Raw genomic sequence first — 15406 nt, forward strand, 5'->3', positions numbered from 1 at the left:
AAGGTGGGATTGAACCCAGGAGCTTTTGGTTGCAGACCCGTGTCACTACCAACTGCGCCATTGGGGAAGAGAGCAGGCGCCTGGAAAACAGGGTGATGAGCAGTCAGAATTAGATCGCGGTAAGAGGCGAAAAACGCCGTTTTTTGGAGTTACAAAACGTTGTGTAACTCAAAAACTAGGTGGACTAGAAGCATAATTCTTGTACTGGATGTATCAGCGGACTTTGGTGTACTTTGACTGTGATTTTCATTGCTCTTTGTACAACCGTTGCTGAGATATGACGAGAGAGGAAATAGCAGACCCCAGATATGATTGGCTGGCTGGGAAGCCGTGCAGGCTCTGATTTGTAAATTTGAATGTCTCAGTCGTCACAGAGGATTGGCTCCCTGGGGACCTGGCAGTAATATATAGAAATAGTATGATTAAGCATAAATACTACATTTAGTAGAAATACTATGTTTTAGCACAAATACTATAAAAAGCAGAAATACTATATTAAGCAGAAATACTACAATTTAGCAGAAATACTATAAAAAGCAGAAATATTATAATTTTGCAGAAATACTATATTAAGCAGAAATACTATATTAAGCAGAAATACTATAAAAAGCAGAAATACTATAATTTAGCAGAAATACTATAAAAAGCAGAAATACTATATTAAGCAGAAATACTACAATTTAGCAGTAATACTATAAAAAGCAGAAATATTATAATTTTGCAGAAATACTATATTAAGCAGAAATACTATATTAAGCAGAAATACTATAAAAAGCAGAAATACTATAATTTAGCAGAAATACTATAAAAAGCAGAAATACTATATTAAGAAGAAATAGTACAAAAAGCAGTAATACCATAAAATCAGAAATACTATAAAAAGCAGAAATACTATAATTTAGCAGAAATACTATAAAAAGCAGAAATACTACAATTCAGCAGAAAAACTATATTAAGCACAAATACTATATTAAGCACAAATACTATAAAAAGCAGAAATACTATAATTTAGCAGAAATACTATATTAAGCAGAAATAGTACAAAAAGCAGTAATACTATAAAAAGCAGAAATACTATAATTTAGCAGAAATACTATATTAAGCAGAAATACTGTATTAAGCAGAAATACTATAAAAAGCAGAAATACTATAATTTAGCAGAAATACTATAAAAAGCAGAAATACTACAATTTAGCAGAAATACTATATTAAGCACAAATACTATATTAAGCACAAATACTATAAAAAGCAGAAATACTATAAAAAGCAGAAATACTATAATTTAGCAGAAATACTATATTAAGCAGAAATACTGTATTAAGCAGAAATACTATAAAAAGCAGAAATAATATATTAAGCACAAATCCTACAAAAAGCAGAAACACTATATTAAGCACAAATAGTATAAAAAGCAGAAATACTATGAAGTAGCAGAAACACTATAATTTAGCAGAAATACTATATTAAGCAGAAATACTATAAAAATCAGAAATACTACAATTTAGCAGAAATACTATATTAAGCAGAAATACTATAAAAAGCAGAAATACTACAATTTAGCAGAAATATTATATTAAGCACAAATACTATAAAAAGAAGAAATATTACAAAAAGCAGAAATAATATAATTTAGCAGAAATACTATATTAAGCAGAAATAGTACAAAAAGTAGTAAAATTATAAAAAGCAGAAATACTATAAAAAGCAGAAATACTATGATTTAGAAGAAATACTATATTAAGCACAAATCTTATAAAAAGCAGAAATACTATAATTTAGCAGAAATACTATATTAAGCACAAATACTATATTAAGCAGAAATACTATAAAAAGCAGAAATACTATGATTTAGCAGAAATACTATATTAAGCACAAATACTATATTAAGCACAAATCCTATCAAAAGCAGAAATACTATAAAAAGCAGAAATAATATAAAAGCAGAAATACTATAATTTAGCAGAAATGCTATATTAAGCAGAAATACTATAAAAAGCAGAAATACTATATTGAGCTCAAATACTATAAAAAGCAGAAATACTACAATTTAGCAGAAATACTATATAAAGCACAAATCCTATAAAAAGCAGAAATCCTATAAAAAGCAGAAATACTATAATTTAGCAGAAATACTATATAAAGCAGAAATACTATAATTTAGCAGAAATACTATATCAAGCACAAATACTATATTAAGCACAAATCCTATTAAAAGCAGAAATATTATAAAAAGCAGAAATACTATAATATATGCTGCCAAATAAGGGTAAAGTTCTCTATTTCTCACTAAACACACACACACACACACACACACACACACACACACACAGAAAGAGAAAGAAGCAAGCTTGTATGTCAGTCAAGTAGCCTGGGAGCTGCTGAATTTGAATCCACCAATCAGAGAGGCTGTGTACTTTTTCCCGCCAAAACAGGTGCAGCCGTTTTTACACAGGCAGCAGAGAGAGGATTTTTGCAGTCTATTTCTCATAGTGAGGACTACCCTCCAAACAAATGGCCATAATTTCCTAACCGTAGGGGCTAGAACGGTCATTCTTACACCGTTTTGTTCAGAAGAGATGGGGGAATCTTCAAGTGTTGACAATTTATCATTAAAATATGAATTATTAAAGATATTTGACTTGTAATGCACCATAACTGAGTAGAGGCTAAGCGAAAACTGCCTTGACTTGCCCTCAAACAACGCTTTCTAACTCTAAATCTATTTGGAGTATCGATATCATTCTTTCACCGTAAGAGACAGCAGGCTTTGGTGAACAGTCATGGAAATTTTCAGGTCTCTGTGGAAATCTATCAAAAAGATATGACGAGAGAAAAAAGTGGCTCATTTCCAGAGTTTGAAATCTGAAGAAATCTGAGCGAAGGACGAATTTCCTACCCTCAAACAAGTCTAACTCATCTCAGAACGGTAATAGGTGAGAAAATAATTCTTGAATTGTGAGCGTCAGGAGTGTCTGAAGATATACTGGGACAAGCCTCATGTCTTAACGTCGCTTCGTTAGGGAGATATGACGATTCGAATATGCCTCTCATTACAGAAATCAAGCGGTGATTTTGAACAAACTCTCCATTGACTTTCTATGGAGAGTTTTGAGACTTTGTGTTGGTCTGAGGAGATTTGCCAAAATTCTATAAATCCCACAACAATGATAATGACATTTTCTGAAAGCCAGCAAAAATACCTACGTTTTGATGTATAATTTGTGGAAGTTGAGTGAAAATTGAGCAAGTAGCAAGAAGTTGTTCGGACATGAAGAGAAGACTGCGAAACCTTCAAGTGGCTCACTTAGAACCAAGTGCATAGCAACCATAACAACGCATGTATTTTGTGAAAAATCACAATTTTGCAACTCAAAACTTTAAGAGGGATAAAATAAAACGGTAAAAGATTTGAAAAAGCTGATTTATACCTGAATAGCCCAATAATTTGTGAACATTTTAAAGTTTGAATGGTTGTTCTAAGTGAAAAGTATGAGGAAGTAGTTAAGTTTCAAAAACAAGCAAAGTTTTAGCAGAATTGCGGAAGTTTCCCATTCATTTCAATGGGACAAATTAAAGGAAAAAAGCTTAATATTTTAAAAAGTATAATAGTTAAAAATACCAAAAGATATAGCACACATTAGCAGAAATAGCAGAATAGTTTAAAATTTGAATGGTGAAAATAGCACAAAAATTGTGGAAGTAGTTCAACGGCAAAAAACGTACGGAACGCAACTAGAATAATAATAATAAAGAATAAAGAGAAACAGGAAAACAATAGTGTGGATGCCTTAAAGCATCCACACAACTAGAAAAATTTGCATTTCCTGCGAAAATGCTGTGTGGATGCCTTAACGCTGAAGATGTCTGCTGAAAAAAAGCTGAAAAAGTTGAAAGGTGTTGAGGAGGTGAAAAGGCTGAAAACTTTGAAGAAAAGAGGTTAATCAGCAGAATTTCTGTTGAAAAGAGGTAAAGAAGCAGAAACTTACGCTGAAAAGAGATGAAACAGCAGAATTTCTGCTCAAAAGAGCTTTTTCTGAAAACAGCTGAGATTTCTGCTGAAAAGAGGTGAAAAGGCTGAAAATTTTGCAGAAGAGGTGAATAAGCAGAATTTGGGCTGAAAAGAGGTGAAAATTCTGAAAATTCTGCAGAAAAGAGGCGAATCAGAAGAATTTCTGCTGAAAAGAGATGAATCAGCATAATTTGTGCTCAAAAGAGTTTTTTCTGAAAACAGCTGAGATTTGTGCTGATAAGAGGTGAAAAGGCTGAACATTTTGCTGAAAAGAGTTCAATCAGCAGAATTTCTGCAGAAAAGATGGAAAGGAGCAGAACATTGCGCTGAAAAGAGGTGAATGAGAAGAATTTCTGCAGAAAAGAGATGAATCAGCATAATTTGTGCTCAAAAGAGTTTTTTCTGAAAACAGCTGAGATTTGTGCTGATAAGAGGTGAAAAGGCTGAACATTTTGCTGAAAAGAGTTCAATCAGCAGAATTTCTGCAGAAAAGATGGAAAGGAGCAGAACATTGTGCTGAAAAGAGGTGAATGAGAAGAATTTCTGCAGAAAAGATGGAACGAAGCAGAAAGTTGCACTGAAAAGAGATGAATCAGCAGAATTTGTGCTCAAAAGAGTTTTTTCTGAAAACAGCTGAGATTTGTGCTAATAAGAGGTGAAAAGGCCAAAATTTTTGCAGAAGAGGTGAATAACCAGAATTTGCGCATGCAAGCGGGGAACATGTGCGGCAACTGTCACAGGTAGGATTCGAACCTCCGGGTCTCACGGCAGCTGCTCAACCCTCTGAGCCAAATGAGTTCTGGTCACAAGCAAAGATATGATAAGAAGAAAAATGTGCACTGTGGAGCAGAAGCTTAAATTAGCAGAAAAGAGGTGAAGAGGAAGAACTACTTTGTTGTGAAATGAGGTAAAGAGACTGAAATTTGTGCTTAAAACAAGTGAAAAAGCTGAACTCTGAAATTCTTCCGAAAGAGCAGAAGAGGCTGACATTTTTCAGCTACTCATTGAGCCAAACTGGTTCTCACGTAACAGAAAAACGGTGAAAAAGCTTAAAATTCTAATAAAAACAGCAGAAGAGGCTGAGATTTGTGCTGATAAGAGGTGAAAATGCTGAACCAATCAGAGGTACTGCTTCTGTGTGATTCATCAGGCTGTGTACTTGTATGTATTTCTGCCATGGAGTGTTAACAAGAATCTGAGGTCCATATTAGAAAAGCTGCCAAAATCATAAAAAGTTGCAGAATTGTCATAAATTATCAATATGAATTACAGGTCTGTGATATTGTATCAATTTGTAGTGAAAAAAAATGTTGAAGAAGGTGGAATCGAACCCACGACCTTCGGTCTGAAGATCCGTTTCATTACCAACTGCGCCACTGGCAAAGAGAGCTGGCGCATGGAAAATAGGGTGATGAGAAGTCAGAATTAGATCGCGGTGAGAGGCGAAAAACGCCGTTTTTTGGAGTTACAAAACGTCGTGTAACTCAAAAACTAGGTGGACTAGAAGCATAATTCTTGCACTGGGTGAATCAGCGGACTTTGGTGTACTTTGACTGCGATTTTCATTGCTCTTTGTACAACCGTCGCGGAGATATGACGAGAGAAGAAACAGCAGACCTCAGATATGATTGGCTGGCTGGGAAGCCATGCAGGCTCTGATTTGTAAATTTGAATGTCTCAGTCGTCACAGAGGATTGGCTGCCTGGGGACCTGGCAGTAATATATAGAAATAGTATGATTAAGCATAAATACTACATTTAGTAGAAATACTATGTTTTAGCACAAATACTATAAAAAGCAGAAATACTATAATGTAGCAGAAATACTATAATTTAGCAGAAATACTATATTAAGCAGAAATACTATAATATAGCAGAAATACTATATTAAGCAGAAATACTATAAAAAGCAGAGATACTATATTAAGCACAAATCCTATAAAAAGCAGAAATACTATAATGTAGCAGAAATACTATAAAAAGCAGAAATACTATAATTTAGCAGAAATACTATATTAAGCAGAAATAGTACAAAAAGCAGTAATACTATAAAAAGCAGAAATACTATAATTTAGCACAAATACTATAAAAAGCAGAAATACTATAATTTAGCAGAAATACTATAAAAAGCAGAAATAGTACAAAAAGCAGTAATACTATAAAAAGCAGAAATAATATATTAAGCACAAATCCTATAAAAAGCAGAAATACTATAATTTAGCAGAAATACTATAAAAAGCAGAAATACTGTAATTTAGCAGAAACACTATATTAAGCACAAATACTATAAAAAGCAAAAATACTATATTAAGCACAAATCCTATAAAAAGCAGAAATACTATATTAAGCACAAATCTTATAAAAAGCAGAAATACTATATTAAGCACAAATCCTATTAAAAGCAGAAATACTATAATTTAGCAGGAATACTATAAAAAGCAGAAATACTATAATGCAGAAATACTATAACACACACAGAAAGAGAGAGAAGCAACTTTATAGATCAGTCAAGCAGCATGGGAGCTGCTGAATTTGAATCTACCAATCAGAGAGGCTGTGTACTTTTTCCCGCCAAAACAGGTGCAGCCGTTTTTACACAGGCAGCAGAGAGGCAGGATTTTTGCAGTCTATTTCTCATAGTGAGGACTACCCTCCAAACAAATGGCCATAATTTCCTAACCGTAGGGGCTAGAATGGTCATTCTTACACCGTTTTGTTCAGAAGAGATGGGGGAATCTTCAAGTGTTGACAATTTATCATTAAAATATGAATTATTAAAGATATTTGACTTGTAATGCACCATAACTGAGTAGAGGCGAAGCAAAAACTGCCTTGACCTGCCCTCAAACAACGCTTTGTAACTCTAAATCTATTTGGAGTATCGATGAAATTCTTTCACCGTAAGAGACAGCAGGCTTTAGTGAACAGTCATGGAAATTTTCAGGTCTCTATGGAAATCTATCAAAAAGATATGACGAGAGAAAAAAGTGGTTCATTTACAGAGTTTGAAAGCTGAAGAAATCTGAGCGAAGGACGGATTTCCTACCCTCAAACAAACGTAATTCATGGCCAAATGGTAATAGGTGAGAACAAAATTCTTGAATTGTGAGCGTCAGGAGTGTCTGAAGATATATCGGGACAAGCCTCATGTCTTAACTTTGCTTCGTTAAGGAGATATGACGATTCGAATATGCCTCTCATTACAGAAATCAGGCGGCGATTTTGAACAAACTCTCCATTGACTTTATATGGAGAGTTTTCCAACTTTGTGTTGGTCTGAGGAGATTTGCCAAAATTCTATAAATTCCACAACAATGATAGTGACATTTTCTGAAAGCCAGCAAAAATACCTACGTTTTGATGTATAATTTGTGGGAGTTGAGTGAAAATTGAGCAAGTAGGAAGAAGTTGTTCGGACATGAAGAGAAGACTGCGAAACTTACAGTGCCGCACTGAAAGCCAAGTGCATGACAACCATAACAACCTATGTATTTTGTGAAAAATCACAAAGATGAAACTCAAAACTTAAAGACGGATAAGATGAAAACGGTAACAGATATGAAAAAGCTGAATCATACACGAATAGCTCAATAATATGTGAACATTTTAAAGTTTAAATGGAGTTTCTATGTGAAAGTATGAGGAAGTAGTTAAGTTTCAAAAACGAGCAAGTTTTAGCAGAATTGCAGAAGTTTCCCATTCATTTCAATGGGACAAATTAAAGGAAAAAAGCTTAATATTTTAAAAAGTATAATAGTTATAAATAGCAAAAATCATAGCATAAATTAGCAGAAATAGTAGAATAGTTTAAAATTTGAACGGTGAAAATAGCACAAAAATTGTGGAAGTAGTTAAACGGCGAAAAACGGGAGCAACTTGAAGAATAATAATAATAATAATAAAGAATAAAGAGAAACAGGAAAACAATAGTGTGGATGCCCTTTAAGGCATCCACACAACTAGAAAAATTTGCATTTCCTGCGAAAATGCAGTGTGGATGCTTTAAAGCTGAAGCTGTCTGCAAAAACTAGCTGAAAAAGCTGAAAAGTTGCAGAAATTGTAAAAACTTTGCAGAAGCAAAGGAACTTTGCTAAAAAGTAATAACTTAGCAGAACTGCAATATCTTAGAGGAAACATAATACTTGGCAGAAATACAATAGCATAGCAGAACTTGGCAGAAATATTGTAACTTACCAGAAACACGATAACTTCTCAAATATACAAGAATTTAGGAGAAATAGTATAAGATAACAGAAAGAATATATTTAGCCAAAAATACTTAAACATTACAGAAACACTATGATTTAGAAAAATAGTACAACATAGCAGAAATACTGTGATTTACCAGAGAAACTGTGATCAAATATGAATATTGTAATTTTAAATTAATACTATGTTTTAGCACAAATACTATAATTTGACAGAAATACTATCATTTGGCAGAAATACTATGTTTCAGCACAAATACTCTGGTTTAGCACAAATATTATAACATAGCAGAAATACAATTATATAGCAGAAATGCTATATTTAGAAAGAGAAATATAATATAGTAGAAATAATATGATTTAGCAGAAATACTGTAATCAGCACATATACTGTAACATGACAGAAATTCCTCCACTTAGTAGTAATACTATAACATAACACAAATGTTATGATTTGGCACAAAAACCATGATTTGGCAAAAATACTATGATTTAGCAGAAATACTATGATTGAGCAGTACTACTACCAGTACTAAGTACTAAGATGTAGTAAAAGTACTTTGATTTAACAGAAATACAATTATGGAGGAGTAATACTTTAAAATGGGAGAAATATTGATACACACACACATACACAGAGCCTAAAGGGAACAGTATTTGTGCCATGGAGTGTTAACAAGAATGTGAGGTCCATATTAGAAAAGCTGGTAAAATCATAAAAAAGTTTGCAGAATTGTAATAAATGATGAATATGAATTACTGGTCTGTGATAGTGTATTAATTTGTAGGGAAAAAAACATGTTGACCAATGTGGGATTGAACCCACGACCTTTTGGTTAAAGACCCGTGTCATTACCAACTGCGCCACTGGGAAAGAGAGCGGGCGCCTGGAAGACAGGGTCATGAGCAGTCAGAATTAGATCGCGGTGAGAGGCGCGCTGAGTTACAAAACGTCGTGTAACTCAAAAACTAGGTGGACTAGAAACATAATTCTTGTACTGGGTCAATCAGCGGACTTTGGTGTACTTTGACTGCGATTTTTATTGCTCTTTGTACAACCGTTGCTGAGATATGACGAGAGAAGAAACGGCAGACCTCAGATATGATTGGCTGGCTGGGAAGCCGTGCAGGCCCTGATATGTAAATTTCAGGGCTAAGTGTCTCAGTCCTCACAGAGGATTGGCTGCCTGGGGACCTGGCAGTAATATATAGAAATAGTATGATTAAGCAGAAATACTATAAAAAGCAGAAATACTATAATTTTACAGAAATACTATAATTTAGCACAAATACTATATTGTCACGGGGGTGTGGGGAAGGAGGACCCAGGCGCAGTGCTCTGTGTATAAACAGTGCGTTTATTTACAGTGTGTGGAAATAACAACAAATTCCCGTGCTTTCCCCAGACTCCCGTGTTGTGTCTTCTCCCACTGTTTGTGCTCTCCGCTCCCGTGTCTCAGCACTCCCCGTGCTGGCTGCTGTCTGGCACTCCACCCCTCTCCTCTGGACACAATAGAAGCAGCCGTCAGGACACATACAATCGCGGGCATATACACACACACTAACCAAGCACAACTGGATGACTGACGTGGAGTCTCACGCAATGATCCCGCGTCGGTGGGAGCTCCAAGACTCTCTTAAGTAGCCAGAACCAAAACAAGCAAAAACAACAAACAACAAACCCTCCCAGGTCACAGTCCCAAAGTCAGACCGCGCATCCCGCAGCGGCGCATCCCGCTCGCCGATCTCCCCCGGCTGCGGCGCGGGCTCCTCCCGCTCGCCGAGGTCCCCCGGCTGCGGCGCGGGCTCCACTCGCTCGCCGAGCTCCGGCGCGGGCTCCACCTGCTCGCCGAGCTCCGGCGCGGGCTCCACCTGCTCGCCGAGCAGCGGCGCTGGCTTCTCCTGCTCGCCGAGCAGCGGCGCGGGCTCCTTTGGCAGCGGCGCTGGCTTCTCCTGCTCGCCGGGCAGCGGCGCTGGCTCCACCGGCTCGCTGAGCTCCTCCGGCAGCAGCGCTGGCTCCACCGGCTCGCTGAGCTCCTCCGGCAGCGGCGCTGGCTCCACCGGCTCGCCGAGCAACTGCTCGGGCATGCGAGCTCCACTGGCTCGCCGAGCTTCTGCTCGGGCAGTGCGAGCTCCACCGGCTCGCCGAGCTCCTGCTCGGGCAGTGCGAGCTCCTCCTGCTCGCCGAGCTCCTGCTCGGGCAGTGCGAGCTCCTCCGGCTCGCCAAGCTCCTGCTCGGGCAGGGCAGGTCCGGGTGGCGACGTAGCAGCCGGTGAAGAAGATGGCAGAAGGGTGACTGCAGGCGGATGAGATGACGGCGGTGCCACAGCTGCAGATGTTGAAGCAGCGAGTGGTGTGGAGACCTCTGACCGAGGTGATGTTACCTGCGCTGTCGGCTCGTCCACTGCAGACACAAAACCAGATGGGGAGGGAAATGGAAAATTGTCCGTACTACTCACCACAGCCGACTCTTGAGAAGTTCGTGGATTAGGCTGCGGTGAGGAAAGCCGGTGGAGCGAACGTCGTTTCCGTGTAGACGTCGGGGCCGGCATCTCAGGCTGTGAATCCACCAGCGGTCCGGGCCGGTGAGCAGCCTGAGGAGGAGAGTGGAGGTGGAGGGTGGAAAGCAGGAAGTCCAGGACAACTGGATTGAGGGAGTCCACCAGCCAGGGGAATTTAACAAGTGTCTCCACATATGTACAAGCATAGAGCAAACGGGGAAGCAACACCAAAAATATATAGTAATACATATAACTAGTCCATAACTGCTCAGGGATCCTGGGTTGCTCAGACCCAGAACCCTGACATATATTAAGCACAAATCCTATAAAAAGCAGAAATACTATAATTTAGCAGAAATACTATATTAAGCACAAATCCTATATTAAGCACAATTCGTATAAAAAGCAGAAATACTATAAAAAGCAGAAATACTATAATTTAGCAGAAACACTATAAAAAGCAGAAATAGTATAATGTAGCAGAAATACTATAATTTAGCAGAAATACTATATTAAGCACAAATCCTATATTAAGCACAATTCGTATAAAAAGCAGAAATACTATAAAAAGCAGAAATACTATAATTTAGCAGAAACACTATAAAAAGCAGAAATAGTATAATGTAGCAGAAATACTATAATTTAGCAGAAATACTATATTAACCAGAAATACTATAAAAAGCAGAAATACCTTAAAAAGCAGAAATACTATAATTTAGCAGAAATACTATATTAAGCACAAATCCTATATTAAGCACAATTCGTATAAAAAGCAGAAATACTATAAAAAGCAGAAATACTATAATTTAGCAGAAACACTATAAAAAGCAGAAATAGTATAATGTAGCAGAAATACTATAATTAAGCAGAAATACTATATTAAGCACAAATACTATAAAAAGCAGAACTACTATATTAAGCACAAATCCTATAAAAAGCAGAAATACTATCATTTAGCAGAAATACTATAAAAAGCAGAAATACTATCATTTAGAAATACTATAACACACACAGAAAGAGAGAGAAGCCAGTTTTTAGGTCAGTCAAGCAGCCTGGGAGCTGCTAAATTTGAATCCACCAATCAGAGAGGCTGTGTACTTTTTTCCCGCCAAAACAGGTGCAGCCGTTTTTACACACGCAGCAGAGAGGCAGGATTTTTGCAGTCTATTTCTCATAGTGAGGACTAAACTCAAACAAATGACCATAATTTCCTAACCGTAGGGGCTAGAACGATCATTCTTACACCGTTTTGTTCAGCAGAGATGGGGGAATCTTCAAGTGTTGACAATTTATCATTAAAATATGAATTATTAAAGATATTTGACTTCTAATGCACCATAACTGAGTAGAGGCGAAGCAAAAACTGCCTTGACTTGCCCTCAAACAACGCTTTCTAACTCTAAATCTATTTGGAGTATCGATATCATTCTTTCACCGTAAGAGACAGCAGGCTTTGGTGAACAACCATGGAAATTTTCAGGTCTTTGTGGAAATCTATCAAAAAGATATGACGAGAGAAAAAAGTGGCTCATTTCCAGAGTTTGAAATCTGAAGAAATCTGAGCGAAGGACAAATTTCCTACCCTCAAACAAGTCTAACTCATCTCAGAACGGTAATAGGTGAGAAAATAATTCTTGAATTGTGAGCGTCAGGAGTGTCTGAAGATATACTGGGACAAGCCTCATGTCTTAACGTCGCTTCGTTAGGGAGATATGACGATTCGAATATGCCTCTCATTACAGAAATCAAGCGGTGATTTTGAACAAACTCTCCATTGACTTTCTATGGAGAGTTTTCAGACTTTGTGTTGGTCTGAGGAGATTTGCCAAAATTCTATAAATCCCACAACAATGATAATGACATTTTCTGAAAGCCAGCAAAAATACCTATGTTTTGATGTATAATTTGTGGAAGTTGAGTGAAAATTGAGCAAGTAGCAAGAAGTTGTTCGGACATGAAGAGAAGACTGCGAAACCTTCAGTGCCTCACTTAGAACCAACTGCATAGCAACCATAACAACCCATGTATTTTGTGAAAAATCACAATTTTGCAACTCAACACTTTAAGGGGTATAAAAATAAAACGGTAAAAGATTTGAAAAAGCTGATTTATACCTGAATAGCCCAATAATTTGAGAACATTTTAAAGTTTGAATGGTTGTTCTAAGTGAAAATATGAGGAAGTAGTTAAGTTTCAAAAACAAGCAAATTTTAGCAGAATTGCGGAAGTTTCCCATTCATTTCAATGGGACAAATTAAAGGAAAAAAGCTTAATATTTTAAAAAGTATAATAGTTAAAAATACCAAAAGATATAGCCGACATTAGCAGAAATAGCAGAATAGTTTAAAATTTGAATGGTGAAAATAGCACAAAAATTGTGGAAGTAGTTCAACGGCGAAAAACGTACGGAACGCAACTAGAATAATAATAATAAAGAATAAAGAGAAACAGGAAAACAATAGTGTGGATGCCTTAAAGCATCCACACAACTAGAAAAATTTGCATTTCCTGCGAAAATGCAGTGTGGATGCTTTAAAGCTGAAGCTGTCTGCAAAAACTAGCTGAAAAAGCTGAAAAGTTGCAGAAATTGTAAAAACTTTGCAGAAGCAAAGGAACTTTGCTAAAAAGTAATAACTTAGCAGAACTGCAATATCTTAGAGGAAACATAATACTTGGCAGAAATACAATAGCATAGCAGAACTTGGCAGAAATATTGTAACTTACCAGAAACATGATAACTTCTCAAATATACAAGAATTTAGGAGAAATAGTATAAGATAACAGAAAGAATATATTTAGCCAAAAATACTTAAACATTGCAGAAACACTATGATTGAGAAAAATAGTACAACATAGCAGAAATACTGTGATTTACCAGAGACACTGTGATGAACTATGAATATTGTAATTTTAAATTAATACTATGTTTTAGCACAAATACTATAATTTGACAGAAATACTATCATTTGGCAGAAATACTATGTTTCAGCACAAATACTCTGGTTTAGCACAAATATTATAACATAGCAGAAATACAATTATATAGCAGAAATGCTATATTTAGAAAGAAAAATATAATATAGTAGAAATAATATGATTTAGCAGAAATACTGTAATCAGCACATATACTGTAACATGACAGAAATTCCTCCACTTAGTAGTAATACTATAACATAACACAAATGTTATGATTTGGCACAAAAACCATGATTTGGCAAAAATACTATGATTTAGCAGAAATACTATGATTGAGCAGAAGTACTAAGATGTAGTAAAAGTACTTTGATTTAACAGAAATACAATTATGGAGGAGTAATACTTTAAAATGGGAGAAATATTGATACACACACACATACACAGAGCCTAAAGGGAACAGTATTTGTGCCATGGAGTGTTAACAAGAATGTGAGGTCCATATTAGAAAAGCTGGTAAAATGATAAAAGTTTGCAGAATTATAATAAATGATGAATATGAATTACTGGTCTGTGATAGTGTATTAATTTGTAGGGAAAAAAACACGTTGCCCAATGTGGAATCGAACCCACGACCTTTGGCTTGCAGACCCACGTCACTACCAACTGCGCCACTGGGAAAGAGAGCCGGGCGCCTGGAAAACAGGGTGATGAGCAGTCAGAATTAGATCGCGGTGAGAGGCGAAAAACGCCGTTTTTTGGAGTTACAAAACGTCATGTAACTCAAAAACTAGGTGGACTAGAAGCATAATTCTTGTACTGGGTGAATCAGCGGACTTTGGTGTACTTTGACTGCGATTTTCATTGCTCTTTGTACAACCGTCGCTGAGACATGACAAGAGAAGAAACGGCAGACCTCAGATATGATTGGCTGGCTGGGAAGCCGTGCAGGCCCTGATATGTGAATTTCAGGGCTAAGTGTCTCAGTCCTCACAGAGGATTGGCTGCCTGGGGACCTGGCAGTAATATATAGAAATAGTATGATTAAGCAGAAATACTATAATTTAGCAGAAATACTATAAAAAGCAGAAATACTATAATTTAGCAGAAAAACTATAATTTAGCAGAAATACTATAAATAGCAGAAATATTATAAAAAGCAGAATTACTATATTAAGCACAAATACTATATTGTCACGGTATGGCATGGCAAACCGTGGGGGTTGTGGGGAAGGAGGACCCAGGCGCGGTGCTCTGTGTATAAACAGTGCGTTTATTTACAGTGTGTGGAAATAACACCAAATTCCAGTGCTTTCCCCAGACTCCCGTGTCGTGTCTTCTCCCAGTGTTTGTGCTCTCCGCTCCCGTGTCTCAGCACTCCCCGTGCTGGCTGCTGTCTGGCACTCCACCCCTCTCCTGGGGACACAATAGAAGCAGCCGTCAGGACACATACAATCGCGGGCATACACACACACTAACCAAGCACAACTGGATGACTGACGTGGAGTCTCACGTAATGATCCCGCGTCGGTGGGAGCTCCAAGACTCTCTTAAGTAGCTTAAGGCTTAAGAAACCAGAACCAAAACAAGCAAAAACAACAAACAACAAACCCTCCCAGGTCACAGTCCCAAAGTCAGACCGCGCATCCCGCAGCGGCGCAAAAAAAGCGCCGCTCTCCTGCTCGCCGAGCTCCGGCGCGGGCTCCACCCGCTCACCGAGCTCCGGCGCGGGCTCCACCCGCTCGCCGAGCTTCTCCTGCTCACCGAGCAGCGGCG

At 37.2% G+C, this 15406-nt stretch overlaps 2 long non-coding RNA genes across 2 annotated transcripts in view; both read left to right on the plus strand.

The window, feature by feature from the left end:
* LOC146520668 (uncharacterized) overlaps window positions 1-15406 on the plus strand; it is a 489613-nt gene that overhangs the window by 23292 nt on the left and 450915 nt on the right. The window lies entirely within an intron of this gene.
* Window positions 3943-14730, plus strand: LOC146520669 (uncharacterized). The gene is made up of 2 exons (XR_014873777.1): window positions 3943-9171; window positions 14533-14730. It is a non-coding gene; the product is annotated as an uncharacterized LOC146520669 (long non-coding RNA).

The sequence above is a fragment of the Neolamprologus multifasciatus genome, chromosome 4 (assembly GCF_963576455.1).
Source record: "Neolamprologus multifasciatus chromosome 4, fNeoMul1.2, whole genome shotgun sequence".
NCBI classification, from domain to species: Eukaryota; Metazoa; Chordata; class Actinopteri; order Cichliformes; family Cichlidae; genus Neolamprologus; species Neolamprologus multifasciatus.